A 9,719-nucleotide genomic window follows, 5' to 3' on the forward strand; every position below is an offset into this window, starting at 1 on the left:
TAGGCGATATTTTTGCTTACATTCGGGCCTCCGATGAATCCCTACAACACTCAACCAATCATTAGGTCTTCGATGGTGCATTTGGCCATTTCGGGTCTCAAAAGTAATAAAAAAACATAACATTTCATTTATTAAAACCAAAAACAAAAACTAAGTAAAAACATGACAAAAACATATAAATTGCTCGGAAACAAGCTTGTCAAGTGTAATGAGGAGCCTAATTTGACACGTCAAATTACAACAAATCAATCACCTGCACACGAAAATAAATAAATTTACTTGCTGAGCAAATGAACTTAGTGATGCTAACATAATTCAAAAATAATACATTAAGATTCAATGATCAAATCAAACATGAGCTATTCATATAATTCAATTCACATTTCAACTTATAAAATTAACCTTGCAGTATTTATGTTTTAGCCCTTATTAACCAAACACAGACTTAAGACTAGATACACAAATTAAACCATCGACACACCTCATATCTGCCTTAGATCATTGGTACGTAATTGAAGTAATACGTGTTTAGCACTCATATATCCACCCCTGGAGCATCAGTATGTAATCGAAGCAATATGCAATTGGCACTACAGTATCTCCATACACTAATACTATAACATGTCAACTATACCCGTAACTCTATTCGAGACCATTTAATAGGGCACTCATAATGATAATATCCACATCTTCTCTTTATCATTTATTTAATTACATAGAAAAATCATATCACTTTAATTTCATCATCTTGCAAAAATATATATATATACATTATATTTTCATGTAGCATTAATTTTTTTTAGTAGAAAATGAGTAGCATCATGCAGCATTAATTTCGTTCATCTAATCATCGCAGTTTTCATTATATCATAGCATGAATGAATTCTCTTACATATTCATACATTTCAACAATCATCATACCACAAATATATTTAACATTCAGGAGACAAGTAACATCTTTACTTTATTCAAATTTACTGCCCAATCGTTATCATTTTAGTCCCTCGATGTTCTAGCTTCGTCTCGAGCAATTTGTCTTGGAAGCTCACGGCAATGGTGAAACAAACCCTTGAAATTTGCTGTTCTTTTCTTTTCCCTTATGCATGTACGACAATGTGAAGAAGATGATGATAAAATTTTTGTTTCTGTTTCCCACTAACATGCACAACAGTAAAATATGCTTTTAGCAGTGTTTTTTAGGCCTATAACGGCACTTTTTAGTGCCGCTAAAAGTATATTGCGACGCTTGTGGAAGCACCGCAAAAAAGGCCGCTATAGACCACGTCGCTAATATTGGTGGTGTTTTTTCACATAAACGCCGCTATAGATCATTACCTTTAGCAGCGCTTTTATATCAAACGCCGCTAAAGGTCATGTTCTTTAGCGGCGCTTTTATAACAAACACCACTAAAGAACATGACCTTTAGCAGCACTTTTTTCATAAACACCGCTAAAAGTACTGTTCTTTAACGGCGTTTTACTAAAAACGCCACTAACTTTGGTATATTTCTAAAATCCAATTTTCATCCATATGCAACCTTTCCTGTAGCATGGAAACCAACCAAAAACAACAAATCTAAATGATACTTCAAATTCAACGAAAGATATATCATATAAAATGATAAATGAAGTATAATTCAAATTATTCTTACAATAATGTTAAAAATTAAAATGTTAAAATTATTCATACAATAGTCTAAGATGGCGGATTTTGCGACTGCTGAAACATCTTCATCATATTCTGAAGCTATTTTTGGAGTGCGTCGTACTTTCTGCTCTGCTCTGCTTCCCTCACTGTTGCCTCTGCTTTAAGTTGTAGCTGGAGTTCTTCATATTTTCTTTAAACTTCAGCTTCTCTCGATGCTGCCTCCGCTTTAAGTTGAGTAATTCACTCAACTGTGCTCGCTTGCATCTAAGCCATCTGGTCTCTTAACCTCTGAACTTCAACTTGAGCCTGACTCCCCGAAGACATGTTTTACTGCGAGCTGGATCTAAAATATTGGGTTGGGTTAACAAAAAATCTTTGAAATCGAACCCGACCATACCTTTCAAGACCCAAAACTTCAATAATAATCTGATTATCAATTTCGTCAACATTAACAAAACTATCAATCGAGGCAATCGCTTCATACTCCACCTTTTTATCCTTTAGTTTCTCCTAATAAATTAATCAAAGAGTTAGAAACGAAATATATAATAAAAACAAATGCAACATAACTTAATATTATTTGCATTACAAACGACGAATTAAACCATTATAATTAAACACTATAAATATTTAAAATAATTTAAATTTTATTAACTAAACATACCATAATTTCTGCAGCTTCAGAAGTCATAAGAGATCCATCTTTCTTCCTATGTGTAATGTCAAAAAGTTGAAGGCGTCCAACTTTTTGACCAGACGACAGTTCCTACAATATAGTAGTAAAAATATTATTTAATAGAAAGTAATAAATATTTGACACTATTAATAAATTCAAAATACCTCGGCCTCAAGTACACAAGCAAAACTTTTCGACCTAGCTGTGTGAGTGAATTTCTATTTTTGCCTGCTACTTTTTCCAACTCGTTCACGATCCTACATTATGAAATTATTTTTACGTATATAGTAAATACGATAAACCGAAAAAATTATAAGAGTTTGGAAGTATGTAATACCTCTCCTTTCTTTGAATTCCAAAATCTAACCAAATCTTCCCATTGGTACCTCAGCATTCCCGGTGGAACATTTCGCAATTTCTCTTCGAGGATTGTTTTTGTCTTAAAATATTCTTTCTTTAAAGTATTTTTATGGTCTCTCCATCTTTTTCCTAATGCCTTCTTGACATAATTATCCGAGACCTCTAAAGCAAACCTCGCCTACAAAAAACACAAGTTTAGAAAGTAAATATAAATGAAACTTAAACCAAAGTATTATAAATTACATTAATGTTATGTTACCTTAATATTATCGAGAGCTTGATTTTTGTTACTATCAGGCATTTGATGTCATGACTCGTAGTTGATAGGCAACATATTGGCATTTCGTGCTATAATGCCCAAATATCCTGCTAAAAGTCGAGCTTCTGATCCAACAGGCTGACCAAAAATATTTCTACATATTTTGACACACTCGACAGGATCTAACTCGTATAAATCTTTAAGTAGCGTACATCCTCGACCTCTGCGCATCCCACCACTTTCAGCTGAAAAATGATATATTATAATATAAGAATTTGAAAAAGGGAATCAATAATAAAAGTCAACACGCATGCAAATTAAATTTAACATTACTTTGAAGTTCTGTAGGTTCGTCAGGTGTATTCGGAACATTCGAAGATCCAATAGCAGTTTGTTATTCACTAATTGTTTCTTCCGAGTTTGGAGTATTTTGAACAATACTTAGATCTCGCAATCTTCTTTTAGGCATTTTATCTGCAATACAAATAAAATAGTTGAAAATTTAGTAACTAATTACAACAATAACAATACATATAAAATAGTTGAAATATTTAATAAGACCAAGATTTAAATTATGATATTACATATAATTAAAAAATCGTAAAATCTTACTACATCACAATTCATAAATATCTTCATCCACATCCTAGCGAACCCATTGAAATTGTGTACTAGTACTAGGGATATTTTCGTTTAAGTTTTGTTCTGGAAAAGGCAAAGCTTATGATCTGTCGTCAATGTCATCTCTACTTCCATTGCCCATGTCAAACAAGTCTCTAGGGATGTTACGGAGTACAACGTACCAACCCTCATCAGTTAGATCTTTTGAGTAAAAAACTTACTTCACATGAGAAAAAAATAAATACGACTCATCTATCAATTGTTGTCCAATGTGAATCAATCGAGAGAAGTTCACCATTGTAAAACTAAATTGATCTTGTTTAATTCCGCGAGTAGTATTAATATCAGCCCAATCACATCAAAATAAGACAACTTTCCATTTGCCATAGTAATCCAACTCAATTATGTCAGTAAGAAGTCTGTAATACTCCACATTTCCCTCAACAGGATTACTGTCCCTAGCACTAGCATAACTTGTAATTAAAAAATTAACAACTATTCCACAATTTTGAGTTCTCCTCAATCTCTTCTGATATTTTGTATGAAATCTGAATCCATTGATAAGGAAGGCACTATATATTTTTCCTACTCGATTCGAACCTTGGGAAAGTCATTTAACTTCGTCATTGACGTCTTTCCCACTCCAAACCCATTGAATCAAAAGTAAATTGAGTAATTATAAATGTTATGAGAAAACATTATTATTTGTTAATGAAAGCTTCAATTGCATACCGTTTGGCTTAGCCATTCATGAAAAGATTCTGTGAATAACTTATTAATCTCTCGATGTTGTAATCAAGTCAACTTTGAATATTGTCTTTCGATTTTGCATCGACATTCAAAATTGTCCCAATGATGTTCTTGCAAACATTTTTCTCAATGTGCATGACATTAAGATTGTGTCGTAAAATCTGATGCTCCCAATAAGACAACTAAAAAAATACTTCTTTTTTTCCATAAGTCCGCCTCATTAGGATCATCTTATTCAACAGATTCATCATCAGATTCATCCTTTAATCTTATATTTCTTTGTGTGTTGGGCGGTTGATTCATCTTCCCATAACTGAAATTCATATCTTTCAACATAAATAAGATTTCAGATCCACCGATCTGCGAAGAGTTTCTCTGAACTCTTCATTACCGTCAAATAGAGTACTCTGAAATCTAAATCTATGATTTCCCGATAACAACCGACGATGCCCCATGTAAGGGAACTTCTTCCCATTATATAACCATTGTGAACATGTTTGCGCAGCACAATAAGGACAAGCATAACTTCCCTTGGTACTCCAACCAGATAAATTAGCATAAGCCGGGAAGTCATTAATAGTCCACATCAAAGCTGCACGTAAATTAAAGTTCTCCTTTCTCAGTACATCATATGTCTCAACACCAGCCCATAATTGTTTTAACTCTTCAATAAGTGGCTACAAATAAATGTCAATATCATTTCCGGGACCTTTCTCTCCAGGGATAATGATAGATAAGATAAAGGAAGATTGCTTCATGCAAATCCATGGAGGCAAATTGTAAGGAACAAGCACTACAGGCCAAGTACTGTACGTAGTGCTCATGATTTTGTAAGGATTAAATCCATTAGATGTTAGCCCAAGCCTCACACTCCTAGGATCGCTTGCAAAGCTTGGAAATTTATTGTCAAATGATTTCAAGCTAAAGAATCCGCCGGATGCCTTAATAATCCATCATTGGTTCGTCCATCATGGTGCCACGTCATAGACTCGGCTGTCTTTGACGACATGAAAAGCCTTTGAAGCCTTGGTATTAGCAGAAAATATCGCAAAATCTTAATTGGCTTCTTCCTTGACTGTGCATCATTTTCATCGTCATTTCCATCTTCTGTGTTTCTATTCATCCAACGGGATTGGCCGCATACATGACAACACTGTTGGTTTTTCCGATCACCCCAATACAACATGCAGTCATTTGGGCAACTATGAGTTTTGTTGTACCCAAGGCCTAAACCTTTTATCAATTTCTTCATATCTTTGCATGAATGAGGGATTTTTGTAAACAGAAACATATCTCTCAAAAACTCTAACAGCATTGTCAAAGAGTTTCCGGTCCACCCTCCCAAACATTTTAACTGAAAAAGACGAATACAGAATGACATTTTTGAAAATTTTGATCCCTCATAAAGTTATTCATTCATTTCATTAAGTAACGTGTAGAACTTCCCCGCTTCTCCATTCGACTCTTCATGAGGTATACTTCTTCCCGTTTTGGTAAAAGCATTTCCACCGAGATTACAATCATCGAATGCCACAAAGTCAGGTGGAAACGATTGGAAACCATGATTGCGCATATTAAATGCATCCCGCAGCATACCTTCCATGTCATCTTTTCTAAAACCGATGGTAAGTAATACGAGGATAAGATACATCCATCGTTGAAGAGGAAGTACTAGGTCTCCATGGAAAATCTATTTTTTATAACCCCGAATAAACCCATCAACAATTAGATGCTCGTAGAGAACTTCACGATAATGCCAATTGATGTCGTCAAACTTCTTACACGGGCAAAGAATCATATTCTCTTGGCTTGCATTTTGAAATGCAAAATTTAGAAAAGTTTGTACTCCATTTCAATAGTTGTTGCTTACCGTCGACAAATTCATCCAGGATCGGTCTATTTCGTAGTTCTTGAAGTCTAAAGTTAACAATAAATTACACAGGTTTAGGGTTTAAGGATAAGTATAATTAAGTTATGTAAGTTATGTAAGTTATGATATTATATATATTTATGTAAGTTATAAGTATGATTAAGTTATGTAAGCTATGATATGATATATATTTATGTATTATGTAAGTTATGTAAGTTATGTGAGTTTCGTAAGTTATGATATGATATATATGTATAAGTTATTAAGTTATGTAAGTTATGTGAGTTATCATATGATATATATAAGTAATTTAAGAATTTTATGTATGTATGTGAGTTATGTAAGTTATGTAAGTTATGTATTTGTTTTGTGTTATGGTATGATATATATAAGTTATTAAGTTATGTGAGTTATGAAATGATATATATAAGTTATTAAGTTATGTATGTATGTGAGTTATGTAAGTTATGATATGATATATATTTATGCATTTTGTAAGTTATGTAAGTTATGTGTTGTTTTGTAAGTTATGGTATGATATATATAAGTTAATAAGTTATGTATGTATGTGAGTTATTTAAGTTATTATCGATATATATATATATATATATATATATATATATATATATATATATAAAAGTTATTAAGTTAAGATCCAAAGTTTTTTTAATTCTTTAAAGGTATGTAAATTATGTAAGTTATGATATGGTTATTAAGTTATGTAAGTTATGTGAGTTAATGTAAATTATATGAGTTACGTAAATTATATATTCATTTAAAATAGAAGTTTTAATTTCGAATAATTCAAAGATCATTTTGTAGCTTTTATTAATAATCTTGTGATGATATATTTTATCTTATTTTATATGATTGAGTAAACTCAATTTTGCTTTCCTTGTATTAGTGGGGAAGAAATTGAAATATAGTTAATTTATCTATATTTATCAAAATAAGTAAAATATAAAAAAAAATAAGACTTTGAGTTGGCATTACAAGATACAATTAATTTGTCTATATTTATCAAAATAAGTTAAATTAAAAAAAATAAGCCTTTGAGTTGGCATTAGAGGTGCTCATGGGCCGGGCCCGAAATATGGGCCTAGAATTTTGCCCAGGCCTGGCCCGAAAAAAATTCATAAGCCCGGGCCCAGCCCGGCCCGTTTTTTAAATAAATATCAAAATTTTATTTTAAAAATTAAAACAAAAATTAAAAAAGGTATTTTAAAAATATTTTAAAATTAAAAAAGTATTTAAAAAAATTAAAAATTTAAAAAAAGTATTTTAAAAGTATTTTAAAATTAAAAAAATAAAAAAATAAAAATATTTATTATATTCAAAGTAGGGTAGGGCCAGCCAGTGCCCGCCAAAAAGTGGTGCCGAGGTCTGCCCGCTTTTTTAATCGGGCCTTATTTTTTTGCCCAAGCCCATATTTCGGGCCTATATTTTTACCCAAACCCTCCCATATTTCGATCGGGCCGGGCCAGGCCGCCCGGCCCATGAGCACCTCTAGTTGGCATTACAATATATAATTAATTTGTCTATATTGATCAAAATAAGTAAAATTTAAAAAAATAAAACTTTGAGTTTGCATTACAAAATAAATATATTTGGCATATATTTAATAACCTATATATGATAAATCGATCATTTATTTGTATGTAAAAGATTCTTAATCATTAACATCAAACTAAATTAAATCAATTAATCAAATATAAAATCGATAATTTATTAAATTACATAAAAATTGATAATTTATTGACATAAAATCAAATAAACTAATCAAACATAATTTATTCAATTTAATCGATAATCGATAATTTATTCACATTAAACCGAATAAACTAATCAAACATAATTTATTCAATTAATCAAATATATAAAGTAATTTAAGAATTTGAATACCAAATTTAATAATTTGTGTATATGTTTTTACTTGGGTAAATAATACGTGGAGAAGTCACAATCATAATTTAAACCTCAAATTATGTAATAAGTTGCAAATTTACGTGCAAATTGAGCCAAAAACATATAAAGCTAAAATGATAATTAAAATATAAAGCTGAAGTTTTATGCTAAGATGATGTATAAAGCTAAAATGATAATTAAAACTCCTTTTAAAACTCAAAATAATAATTAAAATATAAAGCTAAAATATAACCATACAAAAATTTAAACAATTGGAGATGTTCTTTAAGAAAACTATTTAGGAAACATAGGAATAAATACCTTAAATTTGCTCTAATTCAAACAAACTTCTAGAAAAAAAACAGAAGTACGAATAAAAGATAAAAGTATAAAATCAAGTCAAACATAGTTTCACTGTTAACAAACTTTTGGAAAAAAGAGTAAATTATGGTTCAAACCATCAAAGTGAAGAGAACATGGAAATGCAATAGAAATTCTCTAAAAATAACAGAAGTAAATTATGGTTCAAACCTCCATATTATTGTTCAACAAATAAAAGTTCTTTACAAGGGTTATATCATATCAGATAGTTGAACACAAATTCCTTGTTAATGGACAGATTGCTTCATTTTTAATACAGGTACTAACACACAATTAATGATTACAAGAAAAACCCAGAAAACAAAAGGATTTTAAAGGAAAAATCTCCAAACCAGAACAAAATATATTGCTTTTGTTAACAACTCAAACCTATATGCAACACAGATTATCAAGAAAGAAGGAACAAAACTGAGTAAAAAAAAGCTGAATCAGGTTATGCTGTCAAATGATTTCCTGAAGCTGTTCTAATGTATCTAATTGAGCATAATGAGAATCGATTTGAGCACTACGCTTTAATCTAAGAATTGACCTTATTGATAATAAAATAGCTACATTGATCACATTCCCAAAACAAATTAGATTGAAAAATACACTGAAACTACTAGCATCTGTCACTTCAATGGCTATTTCTCAACTAAATATGACTACAAAAATCAACGGCCGGGAAGAACAAAAAAAATTAAAAGAACCCCTAAATTGATACCGCACTCGATGGCATCAAACTGGAAATTAATTTCTAACTCACAACTATACGATAGAAAATTAAATTGTAAAACTAATTGAAAATCCTAGCTTTCTGTTAAATCCCATGTCAAAAAAATAGAAAATTACAATTGCAGAGTGAAAAAAAAAACAACAAAGAAACTTAATTATATAATAAAATTCAAAGATAATATGTGAAAAAAAAAACGAAAATAATCACGAATCTAACTCTACCAAAGCCTTTCCAATTCGACCTGGTAGAAACTGAAAACCCTAGATTTCAAGGCACGAGAACAAACCTTCAATATCGATTTCAAGGCTGCCGATTTGGGGAAAATAGTTGGGCTGCTGATTTTGGGTGGAACTTAGGGATTTCGGGGGGAAAAAAGAAAAAAATCTAAAAGGTTGGGGAAAATAGTTGGGCTGCAAATTTCGGGGAAATGAACGACGATTTCAGGCTTGGGAAAAAGGGGGAAAATAGTTTTGCCTAAAAGAAATCAACCTCTGCGGCGTTTATCCACTAGCGCTGCTAAATCCCTACATATTG

At 31.3% G+C, this 9,719-nt stretch overlaps 1 long non-coding RNA gene across 1 annotated transcript; it reads right to left on the minus strand.

The window, feature by feature from the left end:
- Window positions 1-1,587: 1,587 nt before the first annotated feature.
- On the minus strand, window positions 1,588-9,719 carry LOC105793788 (uncharacterized). Its single transcript, XR_001133575.2, has 7 exons — window positions 9,472-9,719; window positions 3,277-3,417; window positions 2,944-3,188; window positions 2,662-2,862; window positions 2,489-2,581; window positions 2,313-2,414; window positions 1,588-2,158 (listed from the first exon to the last, which is right to left on the minus strand). It is a non-coding gene; the product is annotated as an uncharacterized LOC105793788 (long non-coding RNA).

Source organism: Gossypium raimondii, chromosome 3 (genome assembly GCF_025698545.1).
Source record: "Gossypium raimondii isolate GPD5lz chromosome 3, ASM2569854v1, whole genome shotgun sequence".
Lineage (NCBI taxonomy): Eukaryota > Viridiplantae > Streptophyta > Magnoliopsida > Malvales > Malvaceae > Gossypium > Gossypium raimondii.